The sequence below is a fragment of the Phoca vitulina genome, unplaced genomic scaffold, assembly GCF_004348235.1.
Source record: "Phoca vitulina isolate PV1807 unplaced genomic scaffold, GSC_HSeal_1.0 scaffold75, whole genome shotgun sequence".
NCBI classification, from domain to species: Eukaryota; Metazoa; Chordata; class Mammalia; order Carnivora; family Phocidae; genus Phoca; species Phoca vitulina.
Genome location: NW_022589778.1, coordinates 2551303 through 2570246, shown reverse-complemented (window position 1 = coordinate 2570246; position 18944 = coordinate 2551303). Strand labels below are relative to the sequence as shown.

Sequence of the window (18944 nt, the reverse complement as noted above, 5' to 3'; positions counted from 1 at the left end):
GACTCATTTCAAGACTTCTCATCTCCAGAACTGTAAGAGAATACATTTGTGTGGTTTTAAGCCACTAAACTTGTTACTTGTTACAGCAGCAATTAGAAACTAATACAGCCCACATCTGCTTTCCTTTCAAAAGAGAAAGAGAGGGGCAGATTGTATGGAACAAAGAAAAAGGAAAAGGAAAATCAATAGGTATTATTACAATCCACGTTTGCTCAAACAAGAAAAGATGGCTTTTGTAAACTATAATTTTCCTATTGAAAGATAATGCTTGCCTATATAGAAAGTTGAAAATGCAGAACAAAAAGGAAAAATAAACAGCCACTACTGACATTCTGTTCTTTTTCCTTCCAGTAGTATATTTGTATATACTTGAGCTTCTGTTATCAGAATGTGGGAAATAACCACGAGAGACAGATATCTTTTGCTCATTTTGTAAAGAAGGAAACTGAGGACCAGAGAGGTTAAAGTCATTTTGCTCAGTCATACTGCTCATGAGAGTCTGGATTCCAACAGAGATCTCATTAACAACACCCCTCTTCTACCCCAGCATATGCTGTGAAGTTACGAAGTGGGAGTAAAACTATGGGGGGGTGGGGTGGGAAGATCCATCCATTTTGATGGAGGCTTTAAAAATCCACTCCTGCTTAAGGGAACCCACAAGGGAACCAGAAGCTTTGGAATGTGGTGCTGATGAACCTCCCCTGCATGAGCCAGTCTTCCTTTTTTCTAAGCTGACTCTCCTAACAAGCCAAAGGCTGGGAAAACATTAGTTAGATGTAACTGTTACTAAGATGAGATGCATAAATTAAAATCCCCTTTCATACGAGCAGCCAAACTGCCCCCATTCATAGAGCTGAAGGGAATAGAGTCTTGTCCTTTTCTTTTAGAGAGGGTGGAGAGGGACAGAGGGAGAGGGAGAAAGAGAATCACAAGCAGACTCCCTGCTGAGCACAAAGCCTGATCTCACAGCGCTTCAATCATGACCTGAGCTGAAAACAAGAATCAGATGCTTAACCGACTGAGCGGCCCAGGTCCCTCCCTTCCTTCCTTCCTTCCTTCCCTCCCTCCCTCCCTCCCTCCCTCCCTCCCTCCCTCCTTCCTTCCTTCCTTCCTTCCTTCCTTCCTTCCTTCCCTCCCTCCCTCCCTCCCTCCTTCCTTCCTTCCTTCCTTCCCTCCCTCCTTCCTTCTTCTCTTGAAATTCTCCAGATAAAACCTTTCACATTCATGCATTTTATCTGTTGTGTTAATAATACTATACTACTCTATTTTGTTCCACTTAAATATATTTGGTTTGTCTTTTCAAAAAGAACTTAGACAGGGGTACCTGGGTGGCTCAGTTAAGCGTCTGGCTTTGGCTCAGGTCATGATCCCAGGGTCCTGGGATCAAGTCCCGCATTGGGTTCCCTACTCAGTGGGGAGCCTGCTTCTCCCTCTGCCCCTTCCCCCTGCTTGTGCTCTCCCTCTCTCTCATGCTCTCTCTCTCTCAAATAAATAAATAAAATCTTAAAAAAAAAAAGAAAAGAAAGAGGAGGCAGGGAGCGGAGGAGAGAAGAAGGGAGAGAGGGAGGGAGAAAGAGAAAAAGAAGGCTCGTTGAGCTCTATGCAATGAGAAAAATTGATTAACATGCTCTCATAATTTTTGCATATTGGTTTCATCCATAGGCTCCTTTTTTATTATTATTCATTAAACATTTCTATTTGTGCCAAGCAATTGGGAATTGCTTGCATTTAACAGTTTCATGCCTCGTGCAGTCAGTGATGTAGGAAAAGTAATGTAAATGAGAATAAATTGGGTATTATGCCCAGTAGGAAAGCCCCCCAGCCTGTACCCCACCTCTAACGCACTGCCTAAGCCGCAGTGCAGAACTTCCAATGCACTGTAATTTCCTCTTCATAACGTGCAAAATACAGCCTCCACTAATGGTCAATTTGAAGGCTATTTCATAAACGGAGAGAATATCCGCATCCCGTGAACTCCTTGGGAAGCTGGTGTCCTCTATGAGTTCTGGCCACGACATTCATCCTGAAGGCAGTTTGGAGAGAGAGACAATAGCCAATAAAGCTAAATCACTCAAGAGACAGCAGAGAGCTCTCCTCTGTGCCTGGGTGGTGGAGCTGGGCTGTAGCCAAAGCTGTTCTATCTACTCAGAGTGCAGTTGGCCCTCCTTCAAGATCATTTCCCCAGTAAAGTGGGGAAGGGGATATGGGATTGGAACTGAGCTGAGATCCCTGACCCCTTTCACACAGAGTCGATAGCCACAGAAATGTGCTGCCCACATTTCTCTTTATTCCATGTATCTATTGCTCACAGTCCCAGGGCTTGGCTGTTTCAGAACAATCTAACTACATGGTTATAGTACATGAGAGATTTGCTCATTCTTATGTTAGGACCCAAACCCAGTGATGATATGGTGGCAATGGCAGAAGCTAGCTTTGACCGAACACTTGCCACACACCAAGCATTACTGAAAAAGCTACGTATCTTCTCTCTCACTTAATTCTCAGATCAACCCTAAGAGGTAGACACTATTTACAACCCCTGTTCGCTATACTAGAAAACTGAGGCACAGGGAGGATAAAGAACTTCCCCGAGACAACAGTAGCTATTACATGGAGGAGCCAGGATTTGAACCCCAGTTGTCTGCCTCCAGAGTCATCAGCCAGCCTCCCTCCTGCCTCTTTGACACCTAGTTTTGCTAATTCTCACAGCAACCCCCGGGACAGGTAATACACGATGAAGACACATGGCCTTGGCCAAGCTCACTCAGAGTCTCACATTTGTTTACAATTCCCCAGGGCACTGGTTTTGCAAACATTTTTCTTCTGCTGAAGTCTTCCTAGAAGTGAAAATTTATAGGAAGCTTGGGGCCAAATAAAACTTTCAGATTGGTGTGAGAAAAGGGAGAACCCTGCCACTCTCTGCACCCCCACTTCGACAGGGGGACAACATCCTCTTTGTTCCTGTCAAAGCATTTATCATAATTGCCAATTATCTTATGTCACAATTTGATACTTATTCATTGACTATTGGCATAACCAGCCTGTAAGTGCTATGAGGACAAAAACTTAGTCTATCTCACCCGCCACTGTACGTCTAGCACCCGGCCACGCTCCAGGCACATGGTCAGCATTCAGTAAATAATTACTGAGGGGCACCTGGGTGACACAGCTGGTTAACCATCCGACTTTTGGTTTCGGCTCAGGCCCTGATCTCAGGTCTTGGGATCGAGCCCCGTGTCCAGCTCTGCACTCGGCGCGTAGTCTGCTGGAGATTCTCTCTCCCTCTCGCTCTGCTCCTCCCCCTGCTCACTCGCTGTCTCTCTCTTTCTCTCTCTAAAATAAATAAATAAAATATTTAAAATAAATAACTAAATAAATAATTAATTACTGGAATGTACAGGTGAGGTCATAGTTTTTCCCCAAATCTCATTATGGAGCAAATCAGGACAAAACAGAACTTCCAAAAACTGGAGAGCAGTGAGAAATGTTAAATGAGGTTTTCAACTGATTGAGGCTTTCGTCGATTTCTATTGCTATAAATCACTTCCCGGGGCCCTGGGTCTAAACCACCGCTGCCACTGGGGGGGAGAGAGAGAGTCGGTGAGGCCAGGGTGTGGCTCGGCTCTCAGCCCAGTGGAGCCCCGAGGAGCAGGAAGAGAGGATGAGCCATGAGCCCAATGAGCATCTTTTAGGGAGGTCAACAACTACGCTGATGCACAGAGGGGTTGTTTACTTCTTTTAATTTGAAAAGTCTACCCACAGCCTACCTGGTGAACTCCCAAGAGAAACTAAAGTAGCATGTACTGAGACATTTCCGTGTTCCAAAGGTTTCTATCGGGAAGTTCTTCTAAAAAAGTAAAGGAACCATTAGAGTAAAAGTCAATAAATTTGGCTAGATCAAATAAAGATGTAAAATAGTCACAAATAAAGTGAAAAAAAGAAATTAAAAAAATATTTTTAACAAGTTTAACAGACAATATTAAAAGATCACCCCGATTAATAGAAAAAAGGCTCAGAGTCCGTAGACAGTTCTGCAATGGGATGAAAAGACAATTCTCCAAAGAAGGAATACAAATGGCAAATAAATATAAAGCTGTTCAATTTCACTGCAAAAGAACTGTGACTTAAAACCACAAGGCAATGTCATTTTTAAAGTCAAGTTTATTGAAGTATAATTTATGTACAGTAAAATTCACCCTTTTCAAATGTATAGTTCAGTGAGTTTTGACAAATGTATAGTCATGAAAGCACCAGCAAAATCGAGATATAGAACATTTCCATCAGCCCTAAGAAATTCCCTCAGATCTCTCTCCTGTCAATCCTTCTCACACCCAAACCCCAATCCAACTTTTTTCCCTGATAGTTTTTCCTTCTCTGGGATGTCACAGAAATAGAACCATACAGTAAGCTGCCTTTTGAGTCTGGCTCAATGTCTTTTTCAGTCTATCACATTTGTAAAGATGTGAAAGGTAACAATACTGGTGGTGAGCGTGCTCTGACAGAGCTAGCGTGTGGATAAACTGGTATAACCTCTCTTGGGTGCAAACTGGCAATGTGTATCAAGATCCCAACGATATCAATGCGCTTCGATCACTAATCCCATTTCTTTCTTACTTGCCTATGCTTCCAGTGTTAAGACACCCCCTGACAAATGTCCAGACTCGTGTTACAACTTGATTCTAGAGCAAAGAGAGATGGTTCCACATCCCCTGCATCAGGAAGTGCTCTTTTGTTGGCCTTTCTCCACAGAGTAGGACCTTCAAAGAAACCCACCAGAAAGCGCTCGAGCTTCCAGGTCAACATTCTAGGAAACGTTACAGAAAACCTCGGAGGCAGCAAAACAGCAAATATTTTTTCCAACAAAGAGGAGTTTGCTCATTACCTTCCCTTATTTTTTTCCTTGTCCTTTGCACTATCTACCAGAAGCTCTTCTACTGCATGCACAACATATAAATTCTAGCCATCCCAATGATCTTCTGGAAGAGGAAAATAAGAGAAGAAAATTTTCTTTTAGATAGAATTGTCCTTGTTTTGCTTCAGGCACATTAGTCATTAGCCCAATGATGTCACTAGCTAGATCACTGGGCTGAGCAGCATAAAATGACCCCACAAGTTCAATGAAGGCAGATAGCAAACCCCCATGTTAATTATCAACCATCCCAAAAAGAGAGTTGAAGAGAAACTCATGTCAAGGAAAGGGGAGGCCCGATGCACATCATTAGTGCTCAGGGAGGAATTAGGCCCATGTAACTGCTTTCAGCGGGAGATAGGACAGCTCTCTCCCTTTCAATATACGTATTCAACATCCATAATCTTCAGGATTCCTGAACGCTCCTTCAAGAATCCCAGTTATTTCAGCAATAATTTCCAAACATCACAGCTTCTGCCAACACTCTGGCCCCGGTTTAGGGAAACACTGTTGTCAAATTTAGATCCTCACTCCTTCTCATCTTCACACTTTTCTCGGGAGCACAGTTCACAGGAGGTTCACTTATAAATGTGTATGGAAAGTCACAATGGACTGACAAAGCCAACAACATCCCTACAAGTGGCCGAGCTCAGCAGAAGCTTTCACCCGTCATCTATGGTCATCTCTTCCTCCTAACGAGAGCATGGGAGATAGAAAATGTAATCCAGGCTGGGAAACACCAGTCACAAGAGAGGTTGTGACATATCTATTCTTAGAGATGATAAGAATACAAACGAGGCCCATCCATCTTGGATTGCTTTGAGGCTTTCCTGTTTTAACCATGGGGTTGGTTTTGAGAGTTTGCTCATGCCTATGATTTTACATAAGGTAAGTTTGGGTTACTCTGAAGAAATTGTCCTAAGTAACCAACTAGACAATGTGTCCCATTCATGTGATGGGATTATTCAATCCTAGAGACAATTGTCCATGTAGAATAGGAAGCCTATGAGGTGAAAAACATAGCATCTGTTCATGAATCTTCTTTCCTTAATACTGAGGACCCACTGGACCTTCTGAATGAATATGTCTCATTTCATTTCAACTTAGCCAACCTACCTTGGCCCCGAGCAGAACCCATAAATCCACCTATAATTTATTAAAGACCTTCATGGCACTCCATTCAACCAGTTCACTCAGCAGGCTCTTTTAAAAAATGGTCCCGTCACTGGAAATGAGAAAATACAAGTCAGGGCCACACTAGGTTTAGAGTGACTGAGTTTAAATGTTTATGGACTTAAATTCGAAGTGCATCTTGTCTTGATACTGATAGCTCTGCATTTAGCCACAATTGATGGAGTAGGGGTCCATGGATATTTCTAAAGGAAGGCTGAACAGAATTTCATTCACAACTTTCCCTTCATTCAAGGAGTCCTCAACTTCTAGAGTAAAATTAAAAGCAATAAACACTCAGGTTTTTGGTAAAATTGCAGTCTTTATTAGCACTTTTTTTTTTTTTTGGTATCTTGAATCCCTTTAGAAAGAAATGCTTCACGAGCACACCACGTGGAAACAACCCCACTGTTAATGTGTTGTTACTATTCTGTGTGTAATATATTTTTACCCAGGGCCAGCAAAAGAAGAAATGATGCACAAATCTCTTTAGGGGAAGGAGGAAGGAGGGAAACACTGAGAAGACACAATTTCCCATAAAAAAATTCTCATCTAGTACCTGTAGATAACTGAGAAGAGTGTCTAACAATATGGGGAAAAAGTCTGAACCTTCACTGAGCTTGGTATCTTCCAACCTTATCAGGGTAGCCAATGACAGAAGTAGAGGGGCCCCTCAGATTGAGAGTCAATGCACTATATACTAGGCATGGGCTAGATGTTATCACATCCATCATGGCCACATGCAAAGGGCCAACACCTTTGTAGAAAGAAGACTTGGCTACCCTTTGCTAAGCAGAGAATGCCACAGGACCTAAGGTGAGAGGCTCCCAGGATTGGGAGGCAAAGTGTCAGAGACCAGGTACCCAACAGTGCAGCTAGCACTGGCTGCTAATTTAGAGCAATCCCTGATATTCAGAAGAATTTCCAATGGCTACAGAAGTTCAAAGAGATGAAATGCAAGCTCAAGTTCGAGGAGAGCTTTTGAGGCAGACCACGCATGGTCACTAAGGTCTTCTCAACACCTCCTTAGTATGATATTCCTTACCTTGACGGTATTACTGTGGTCCCTCGCAGGACAAAGCCAGAAATTAAAATTTGTCAGGATCCTGAGAATGAATCCACATCTTACCTGAAACAAGCTAAAGAAAATAATATATCAAACTGAAATGCCAATTTATTTTTTCACAATGAGAAATTAATATCAAAGGGAATGTATAAGGTCCATTCAATCATTGCTTTCTGACTCTGTACAGAGATCTTTATGAATAATCTACTAAAATATACCTAAAAACAAGTAATAGTGGGGTGCCTGGGTGGTTGAGTTGGTTGAGCATCTGACTGGTTTCAGCTCAGGTCATGATCTCAGGGTCGTGAGACTGAGCCCTGCATTGGGCTCTGCGCTGGGTGTGGAGCCTGCTTAGGATTCCCTCTCTCCCTCTCTCTGCCCCTCTCTGCTCCCTGCTCAAGCACTCTCCCCACCCCCCAAGAAAAAGAAAAAAAAACCAATTTGGTTAAACAATAAAGAGAATTTATTGACCCAAGAACTCAAAAGGACTGTGGTAGGGAGTGTTCCAGGTAAGGCTTGATCCAGCAGTTTAATCACCAAGGATTAAATTCCTTTCCATCTATTTGCTCTATTTTTCATCATACTGGCACCCTCCTAGGATTAGTTCTCATGGCTACAAAATGGCTGCTTGTAGCAATAAGATGTATGCACATTTTTAAAAATTCAACTTCAGTAAAAGAAGGATGGCTTCTCTCTCCAGCTATCAAACAAAGGTCCTAGACTTCATTTTGATTGGGTCAACTTAGGTAAATACCTGTCCATGAATATCACTGTAGCCAGAGGATTGGTTTAGGCCTAGGTCAGTGTCCATACCTGAGTCAATCACTGTGACTAAGAGTATGGGTTTATGAGAATTGGTTTATGGTTGATCTCTGGAGTTAAAGGATGGTAATACCACCCAAACTATAATACAATGCTAATCAGTATATATGGGATGGGATGGATGCTTGGTGGGCGACTAATTGTATCCACTGTAAGAAGCCATACCATAATCAAAGGTTTGATTTGTGACATGGAATCAGAATGAAGAAAAACAGATACACAAATGCTTAATGGTATCAAGATAAATAGTAGGATTCACCCAACTTTCTACATGGATTTCCCTTTTCTTTTTTTAAATTAAAGATTTTATTTTTTAAGTAACCTCTACACCCAGTGGGGGACTCAGACTCATGACCCTGAGATTAAGAGTCACATGTTCCACTGACTGAGCCAGCCAGGCAGCCCTCCACATGGATTTCCTTACTAAGGATTCTAGAACATCTTCTGACTAACTTATGATTCTATCAAAGAATGAGTGGAACAAAGAGGCAAATACTGTATGATTCCACAGACACGAGGTATCTAGAGTAGTCAAATTTATAGACACAGAAAGCAGAATGGTGGTTGCCAGGGGCTGAGGAGAGGGAATGGGGAGTTATTCTTTAGTGGGTATAGAGTCTCGGTTTCGCAAGATGAACAAAATAATTCTGGAGATGGATGGTGGTGATGGTTTCACAATAGTATGAATGTCCTGAATACCATTGAACCATACACTTAAAAATGGGAAAGATGTAAATTTTGTTATGTGTATTTTACCACAATTTAAAAAAAAAAAGGAATAAATGGATCCATCAGATGAGTTATGAGCATCTCTTGCAGGCCTTGGGGTTGAATTAGGTATCTCCACTCTAAAGCGTTATGTGCTTGTTTTTAAGTCAAATTATGAAAAAACCAAGTAGTATTTCTCTGTTGCAAAAGAGGGTCAAACACTACAATGACACATAACAATGAAAATGTCAACCTTTGGGCTCAAGGACCAGGTTGGAGGCAGTCCCCCAGTCTCTGGCCATCCCGAGATTTCAGCTAAGTGTGTCCTGCTTCAACTGGCATAGCTGGAGACAATTTAAGTTGTGTTCTAGGAGAAAGACCCCCACCCCCACCCCCAGTGCTCTGCCACCTCGTCGTTCAATAATAGCTGGGAGGTGACAGAGATCCCCTGGCCCAGGTGCTCTGAACACAAAGCCCAGCTTCACCAGTGTGAACAACATTCCATCCTCAGTGGCCGTCTTCTGCGAAGTTTGCATCATGAGCATCAGTGCCAAGCAGCAGAACCTCTGGCTCTCTCTGCGAGGCCAGCTCATTACTGGACTACCTGCGAGGAAGTTGCTGGAGGCATCCAGTAGAGAAGCTAGTTTGTCTCTCCTCATAATCTTACATCCAAGTGCTTAGAGGAAGCTCACGATAGTCCCCGAGCACCGGCTGAAAACAGATTGTATTTCAGAAACAAAATAAGAGGATGGAGGAAAACCGGTCCTCGGTGGCTGAAGCTGCACTTCCAGGGGCCTGGAAAGAGAGCTGGGGGCGGGAGAGGAGGGAAAGGGAGAAGGAAGTCTGCGGAGTGCGAGGGCCCGATAAGGTGTGAAAGCCACGTGACACTGCAGTGGGCCTTCAGTCACCTCAGATTGGGGAATGGGGTTCTGCAGAGCTCTTGATTACATGGACTCTGATTTCTTTACACCATGTGATTCCTGCATATCTGATCACTGAACTCTATAAAGACGCTATGCGGGTACTCAGTTGGAGTTCAAAAGCAACCACAGATACTCCCTTCAGAGAATATTTCTACCTAAAGGATAAATTTATGACTAAAGGATACATATTTCACTGGCTTAGTCATTCCTTTCTTTTTTTTTAAGATTTTATTTATTTGAGAGAGAGAGAATGAGAGACAGAGAGCATGAGAGGGGGGAGGGTCAGAGGGAGAAGCAGACTCCCCACTGAGCAGGGAGCCCGATGTGGGACTCGATCCCGAGACTCCAGGATCATGACCTGAGCTGAAGGAGGTCGCTTAACCAACTGAGCCACCCAGGTGCCCCTAAGCTGGCTTAGTCATTCCTACAGAATTAAATACCATCGTCTGTCGGTGGGTTAGCATTTCCTAAAGGAAGGAGCAAGTCCCCAGAGAACAGCAAGACATCAGCTAGGGATGAGTTCCTGTTTTGTTTAGGTTTCATAATGAGTGAGAAGCTTAACACACCTATTATGGGGGTGGTTATATATTATTATTTGTGATGTGGTAACAGTGTTTTAGGACATTGTGGTAAACTCTATATATACATCGGCTCCTCTAACCCTTAAAACACAGTACGGTCGGTGTCACGCCCAGTCTACAGACAAAGATATCAAACTCAAAGTATTGTAATTTGTCCAAGATCACATAGTTAAGAAACAGTAGATCTTCTGTCTGAGCCAAAAAAAAAAAAAAAAAAAAAAAAACCCTCATATTTGTAATGATTGTGGTGAAATAGACCTCTGTCTTTGTTGGACCAATGAAGCTTTGGTGGGCATTCTATACTTTTAATACTTCTCCCAGACAAAGATGAATGTTGGAAAAACAAAATTTATTCTTTAGGCAAAACAGACCAAAACTTGAGGTTGCATAATGTCCCCTGTGAATGGTGATAGCCTGTCTCTTCAGGAGAGGAAAGGGATGTATTCTGAGAAGTAAATGAGTTTCCCTGTTTTCAATCTTGCTTGTGAAGCCTACTTCAAAGGACTATTGCTGGCATAACATCAAGATTAAGCAGGGGTGGCGCCCCTGGGTGGTTCAGTCCGTTAAGCCTCTGACTTTGGCTCAGGGCATGATCTTGGGGTTGTGGGATCGAGCCCTGCCTTTGGTTCCATGCTCAGCAGGTAGTCTGCTTGTCCCTCTCCCTCTGCCCTTCCCCCTGCTCATGCTCTCTCTGTCTCAAATAAATAAATAAAAATCTTAAAAAAAAAAAAAAAAGATTAAGCAGGGGTTAGCAGACCCAGGTTCAAATTCAACTTCTACCACTTCATAGCTGGTCATCCTTGGTCAAGTCACTTAATTCTGAGAGCCTCAGTTTTCTCATCTATAAAATGGGCATCATAATAATGAAAAATTATTAGCTTCCTTTTAATGTTAGCTATTTGAATAAGCATGCCATTGCACTTTTAATTTTCACTTCTCTAATGACTACTGACGTTGAGTATCTTTTGATGTGCTTATTTGCCACTGTACATCTTCTTTGGAAAATTATCTATTGAAATCTTTTACTCATTTTTAAAAATCAGGTTGTTGGTCTTCTTAGTATTAAGTTTTGAAAATTTTCTAAAAATAAATTCTGGACACATACCAGGTAGAGGTGAGGTACGGAACAACTGGAACTCTGATACATCACTGGTGGGTATGTAAAATGTTACAACCACTTTGGAAAACTGCTTGGCCAGTTCTGAAAAAAATTAAATACATACCCACAATATGACCCAGCCATTCTAGTCCTAGGTTTTTACCCAAGCAAAATGAAAACATACGTCTAAGCAAAGACTTGTGCATGAATTTTCATAGCAGGTTTATTGGTAATAGCTCCAAACCAGAAGCAACCTAAAAGTCCATGAAGAAGCGAAAGGATAAATGAACTGTGGTATATCCATACCATGGAATATTACACATCCAGGAGTGAAGTACTGATATATGCTCCAACATGAATGAATCTCAAAATAATGATGCCAAGTGAAAAAAGCCAGACAAGAAACAGTATATATTATACAATCCCATTTATACACAATTCTAGAAAATGCAAATTAATCTATAGTGAAAGAGGCAGATCAGTGATTGCCTGAGAACAGGTGGAGGGGCATGGAGAGGTAGGAGGGAGAAAATACAAAGGAGCACAAAAACATTTTCCAGGATGGAGCGCCTGGGTGGCTCAGTCGGTTAAGTGTCTGCCTTCAGCTCAGGTCATGATCCCAGGGTCCTGGGATTGAGCCCCACATCGGGCTCCCTGCCCGGCAGGGAGCCTGCTTCTCCCTCTCCTCCCTGCTCATGCTCTCTCTCACCATCTCTGTCTGTCTCTCTCACAAATAAATAATAAATAAAATCTTAAAAAAAAAAAAAAAAACTTTCCAGGATGATGGATATATTCACTATTTTCATCACAGTTATAGTTTTCCAGATAAATATATGTATATAACATAATTGTATATAATTTTATGTATATATCAAAATGTATCAAAATATGTGTAGTTTATTATATGACAATTACACCTCATTAAAGCCTTAAAAATGTCTTAGCTCCCAATATTCCCCTGGCCTTGTTGCCCCTGACACAGAGGAGGGGCCTCCAGCAACCATGTGTATACCACACAACCCTACCTTCCTGGCCAGAGCTGGTCCATCTGACACTGCAGGTCACTAAAAATGAGAAATATGGATGTTTCTAGACAAAAGATCCATGATTTTCTTTTTCTGAGGTCCCTGGAGTTGCCTGGATCTGGCCCATCCAAAGACTGGTTATTTTAATTCTTAGATTTCAGGACTCAAGTGTCCCATCAATAAATTCCTTTCATGCTAGCTAGCTGGGGTTGGTTTCTGCTTTCTGCAACCCTGGGGCAGAAATGAAATTGACATTTAACTCGTGGCATTGATATTTCTTATACTTTCAATCACAAATAGCCACACTGCTATTTTATAAAAACAGGGTGTTGAACTGGCCCGTGAGTCATTCGTCCATCCCTTCATTTCACAAACTTTTATCTGATGGCACACTACAGGCCAGGTGCATGGTACCAACCATTTCCACATCTTCACATTATAGAACAGCCTGCATAACAATCTCATTTTACGGTTGAGAAGCTCAAGTTCAGAGGGACTCAGTTACTTGCTTAATGTCAAAGAATCCTTAATAGGCACTGGATCCAATCATTTTGAGTCCAGGCCTGTCTAATTTCAAAGGCCACACTCTGCCACATTCATTACCCAGCTCTGTTCCCTGGTTGTGGTCAGCCCCAACATCAACAGTGTGCCCCTGTGTCCAGCCACCGGCTAGTGACTTTCGGAGCCAGGGACCCAAGATGCTTCCCTGATCCTCTCATGGCCAACAAGAGTGTCAAGGCATGGCAGCTCTGGGCGGGCCTTGCCCCTGCGGGCCTCAGTGTCTTTGGAACAGATGAATGATCTACTCTAAAAGGCAGGAATAATCGGGGGATTCTTTTTTCCCCAGTGTTGCTCTCTGTTACCTAGTCATGAAACTGACTCCTCAGTAACAAACGAGCAGCCAAATCCTGAAAATAAAAATGGTCATCCACAACTACAGGAAATGTCCAAGGAATGGCACCCCTGTCCACAAATCAAAAGATAACGGGGCTAGGATATTCTTCCTGAGAACCCATGGGAACTTTGCACACGTAAAAAAAGCTCAGGTTTGAAGCTGAGCTTTTTTTACACCATTGCTGGAAACACCCCTCATAATTTCAGGAGCACAGGTTCAAGCTAAAGCCAGAGACCTCATGATACTTTCTTTTCCTCAGGGAAGTAAGTCTACCAGAGTAGGAGAAGATTTTCATTTTCAATTTGAGAGATTTCAGTATAGTTTAAATGTGTTGCTCTTGAATTTAAAAATACAGTAAAAGATGTCTCAATAAAAAAAATAATAAAAGGGGAAAATCCATAGATCTTCACCTTATATATTCTTCCTTGTCATCAACCTGCAGAAATATGAAAGCTGCCCAGAGCTCATGTGCACTGGAAATCATCACGGTGACATCTGGAAGAGGGAAAATGGACGCAAGCATTCAATAACCTGGTAGTATGAACATAGTTTTTGTTATCATATCCATATGGTAAAAATTATACACACGTTAAACATATTTCAAACGCTAATAGCATAAGGTAATATTTACAATTTGTTAAATTATAAAAATAGAGTACAAAGACAGGTATTCAGTTTGATCCTGACGTGTGTGGTGTGTGTTTACGTGTGTGTGTCATGAAGAAATATACCAAAATATTAAGAGCAGTGATATCCGAGTGTGGGTAAAATGCCTTTCTTCTTTTATGTAGTATCATTATTAAAATACACATATGCTAAATGTGATGTGGTATTGTCAGCACATAGGATCCTGGAACAGAGAAAGCATATTAATGGACAAACCTGTGAAATCTCAGTAAAGTCTGTACCCTAGTGAACAGTGAGGTGCCAGGGGCAGTATCCTGCTTCGATAGTTGTACCATAGTTATGAAGGATGTTAACACTATGGAAAGCTGAGTATATCTCTGTGCTATCATGCAATTCCTTTATTAATAAAATTATTTTTTAAAATAAAAAGCTTTTAAATATATATATATGGCAAGACAAGAGGAACAACCGTGACAGACAAGCCATTCTTCTTTGTTAGGACTGCACAATTTAGTATGTATAAAATGTTTTATTTTCCAGATGTGTCTTGTTCTTCCATCTAGACTGTAACTTTTTATGGCCAGTGCTCTCCCGGCTCCTCTGGGTCCCCCAGACAGCACTGAGACCAGCGCTGGGCTATGGATGTGCAACCAAGATCAACAGGTTCATTGACTAGTTGACTTGTCCTGAGAAAAGACACTAAAAGGGACACCAAAAATCCACTGTGAATGCTGCCTTTTCCCATTTTGGCAAGTGCTGATAGCTCAGTTCCAAGTGTATTTTTGATGAACAAGAGAAAATATTAATAAACTAATTAGTTCGAAACATATGAAATGGCATTTTTAGCTAAAGATATCTCATATCTGCATTCATATGTTCAACTTAAATAATAAGTCTTTTACATTAGTCATTGAGGGAGGGCATCAGAGACAATACCTTACAAGTCACAGTGCACACTTTAACGCAATTATTATTTCCATGAGTTCCTCTCCTACAGGGCTTGCTACTTTGCACTCTCAACTCATACATTCTCTTCTTCTCCAAAAGTTACATGAGCAACAAAATTCTCCCCAGGAGTTTGGGATAAATTTCTAAAACACCAATTCAGGAACGCCTGGGTGCCTCATTCGGTTATGCATCTGCCTTCTGCTCAGGTCATGATCTCAGGATCCTGGGATCGAGCCCTGAGTTCTGAGATAGGCAGCAAGTAACTCATTACTATTTTTTTAAACCTCAAATTTATAATTGGTTTATCTTTTGCTTTTGAATGTAAATGAGAACAGATTCGAGGTAATCCTTCTAAAGGCCTTCCGTTCACACTCACTCACTCCCTTGCATCCGCAAATGGTCTCTTGAGTGGGGGGGAAAGAAGCACAGGAAGAGCCGGGGCTACGGGACCACGCGCGCTGCTGGCGGTGTTCACGTGGGACACGTCAGCAGAGCATCAGCCTGCGCACCTGCAGACAAAAGGAGGTTGAGAACCACTGTTACAAAGGCTTAGCAACTGCCATGTGTCCCAAATTCAGAACTCAAGAGTCCGTTTAACTATCTCACCACACACAAGACGTTTATTTGACAGGTATATGCAACCTGACATCTGTAAGGGTATCTCTTGTGCTATGGCCATATTCACCGAAAGCAATGCTTTTTAAACTTTTTTTGTTACTAGAGAATGTTTTTTCTCCAAACCCAATCTTACAAAAATTCTCCCTGAGTGCCTACTGTGTGCCAGGAAGAGCTATATTACAGTCATTAATAACACAGATGCCGTCCCCATGCACAAGAAATTAGTTGTGTAGACAAACAATAAGTCAGGCAGAGAGTAAATAAAGAATTATCAAGCGCAAAGCGTCATGAGAGAAATGAAGAGGACACCGGGCCAGGGGGAAATCTAATCAGATAGGGAGATCAGGGAGGGTTTCTCTGAAGCTTTAAGTTTAGGCTGAGACCTAAAGGCCGAGGAGAAGTCAGCCAGGCAAAGAACAGGAGATGGTGCACGAGGCCAACGACAGTTCTTGAGGTTGGCAAACGAAAGTGTGACCTGGTGCTGATCTGCAGAACTGGGCATTTTCTCCCTGGTAATGCTCAGAGGCCCAGGTAAACATTACAGAGGGCCTACTTTGGATTGACAGAGAATTGAAAATTCTGGGCAGTGGGTGTCACTGAGGGTCTAGGAGGTAGGGGCGATGAAGGTACTTTGAGAAATATGAAGATGTTAACATTCTGTAAGAGATCGGAGAGACCCCATATTTACCAATGCAGACACTTTATTGTTTTTCCTCCTCTGACGTCTTTGCAGAGATCTGAATGCCTCTGATCCATCACAGGGACTCGGAAATGTTGAGCAGATTTTGCTGAAGTCTGGAGGTGCCTGGAATAGAAGTGCAAGTTCACATCATCAGGATTATATCATTTCTTAGAAGACAACCATCATCTATATAACAACAAATGGAGCCTAAAGCAGCACTTTATTTCAGTACTTTTCTATGATTCCATCCCTCAACTCGGGGAGTATTGTAAAATCTGTGATAACTTGCCATGTCCCACATACTATCCACCATTACAATAAATCAAGGTTTCATGTTTGTAATTTATGTCTCAGCACTTAGAGAATACCTTGCTAGTTATTTTAAATAGATAAATCAAATCAAAACTTTGTTAATAAAATATTAGAAATGTCATAAGACCTCTGATTTATTTAAAGATGTCTAACATTCTTGATCTCCATTTATTTCAAGTTTTAAGAAGAAAAATGGTTAGCTGGATCATCCTGCTCTTATTTTTATTCCTTAATTTAGGAGATTACATCTCAGCTCTAAAATCATTTTTAATAATGAGATATGCAATTTTTAACTGTTGATGTTTTTTAAAAGAATAAACATGATTAAGATTAATTCATGCAGTCCCAGATATACTTGAATAATGGATTAGTCTGTACAGCACATTTGATTCATGTCTGATAGTCAAGCTTTTTTATTTTAGTTGCATCCATATACACAGAAATTTACTCCTTTGTTTGCTTAAAAGCCAGAACTGCTTATGCAATAGAAGGAAATGAATATAGACTGAACACTCCTGGGGAGTACATTCCAATTTCCCAGATTACCAATTGTATATATTCACAGAGAATGATAAGGATACACCAAGTTAACATTATAAAACAAAGAGTGGAAGGTATTCATGGATTACAGAAAGGTTCTTTTCAGAAGTAGAGTGCAAGAAGGTAAGAATTAAATAAATGAGAAAAAGTAAGTAAAGAGGGCAGCAGAAAACTTTTCAAAGTGATGGATGGCATAGAATGTGGTGATGGTTTCCCCAAACTCCTCAAGCTGCATACATTAAATATGTACAGTTTTTGAATGTCAATCATCCCTCAATAAAGGGGTTTTTAACAACAACAAACGAAAGAATTAAATAAATGGAAGGCAATGAAAGGAAAAGACAGAATCTGGATAAGCATACAGGAGAGGAATGAAAGGGATACTTTCCTTTTCTAGCAAAGAGTTACGTCCATACCAGATCTCAAGACAGAAATCGATTATCCATTTTTGGTGCCAACTTACTTATATTTTCCATCAGGGAGTATGAGGGGCAAACTTTTGTCATTGACCTTGGAAATAATCACCAACATTCTTCACTTACTACTTGAATGATTTTTGTCCTCCTTGCATTATTGAACATATATATTTTTGATGCTGATGAAAACTCAGGCAAAACAACATAATGGAGCTAGTCACTGTTTTTACAACTTCAAAAGGGCCAGCAAAAAGACCTAGTCTGGCATCATCTTGGTGGGCCTGTTGATTTTTTAGTATTTGCCAAATAACCCTATTAAGTGACAACAACGTTGAATATAAAATTAACACTTATTGTAAAATGAGAAATAATCCATGATAGGAAGTTTTTAAAAATGCAGAAAGCTAGCAGTTCCTAAGGACATTCCTACTTAGTATTGGCTAGACTTAACAAAGCATAAGAATTGGGGAAAAAAACTTACCTAGGCTCAGCAACTAATAGCCATGTGATCTAGAAAAACTCAGGAGCTTCAGTTTTATCATGTACAAGGTAAGAGTATTAAACAGTGTGATCTCTTAGGTCCTGTTTTAGCTGTGAAGTCCACTATGATTGACCACCCGCCACGACGCTGTTGCCTTCCATTGAGTACAGAGCCTTATAACTTCCAAGTGTGCTTAAATGACAAATTACAGGCTAGTTTAAGAAAACACCACCCTTTCTAGCCTTGGTCTTGCTGCCCTGGAGAAATACCGAACATTAACATTTAAAAGGATCCTTATATTAGTTATCTGTGTAAACTCAAGATTAAAGCAACATCCTCCTTTCAATTTCACTTCTATTCCTTACATGGTTTGTTCAAAACCAAAAGAGGTAGGACACTGTTTTCTCCTCTCGTTGATGGCAGTTCACCAATACTCCATTGCACACACATTACTCACTGTACTCACCCTACTATTTGCACACACATTATAGAACTATCAAACAGTAATAAGAATCATATAGTCAAAGAACAGATGCTGCAAACAGACTGCAGGTTACGTGAGTGTCCATTTTTAAAGCTGTATGTATTTTAAAGGTGAATTGAAAAAGAGAAAGAATTGTTTACTATGCCCGAAGAGGCATATGTGGGGACAATTGGCAAAAAGCAGAAGAGTAACGAGGATTCTCAGTAATACCTAATACACAGCAAAGCCACTTAAGAAAAGTAAATAGGAAAAAATGGTTAACACTTAAACTGGGAAAAGACCAAGTTGCCAAAAATAATTTTAAACAATGGCATATCGGATTAGATGATCTACTGTTGAGTCTCCCCCACCCCCCTTTTTCAGATCCTCAATTTCTGTGACTGACCTTCCAGTGAGGGTGCCTATACCATACAATGGTAATGAATAAAACAAATGAGCAACCAAAAGCTAAAAGAATGAGGAAAGTCTCTGTATTCCTACAGCTCACAGTCAAGATTCAAAGTCTCCACTCCCTAGCCTGTTCAAAAAGATAAAAGAAAAACATTCAGATCCTTGAATTTAGTCCCCAAAGAGAAGCCACCCCCTTAAATAAAGCACTTCACAGCTCTCCTCTCACTGAAGCTATTGTCTTGAGCTGT

At 41.1% G+C, this 18944-nt stretch overlaps 2 long non-coding RNA genes across 3 annotated transcripts in view; both read right to left on the bottom strand.

The window, feature by feature from the left end:
- Window positions 1–4192: 4192 nt before the first annotated feature.
- Window positions 4193–7409, bottom strand: LOC116625232. The gene is made up of 3 exons (XR_004298035.1): window positions 7125–7409; window positions 6026–6134; window positions 4193–5601 (listed from the first exon to the last, which is right to left on the bottom strand). It is a non-coding gene; the product is annotated as an uncharacterized LOC116625232 (long non-coding RNA).
- A 4791-nt stretch (window positions 7410–12200) lies between these two features.
- The window catches only part of LOC116625231, a 28301-nt gene continuing 21557 nt past the window's right edge, over window positions 12201–18944 (bottom strand). Inside the window, exons 6-8 of one of the 2 annotated variants that reach the window (XR_004298033.1) lie at window positions 16080–16196; window positions 15150–15282; window positions 12201–13693 (exon numbers count right to left, since the gene is read on the bottom strand). This is a non-coding gene — a long non-coding RNA (uncharacterized LOC116625231). The remainder of the gene's footprint in view (window positions 13694–15149; window positions 15283–16079; window positions 16197–18944) is intronic. The other variant, XR_004298034.1, reaches the window with a different exon arrangement.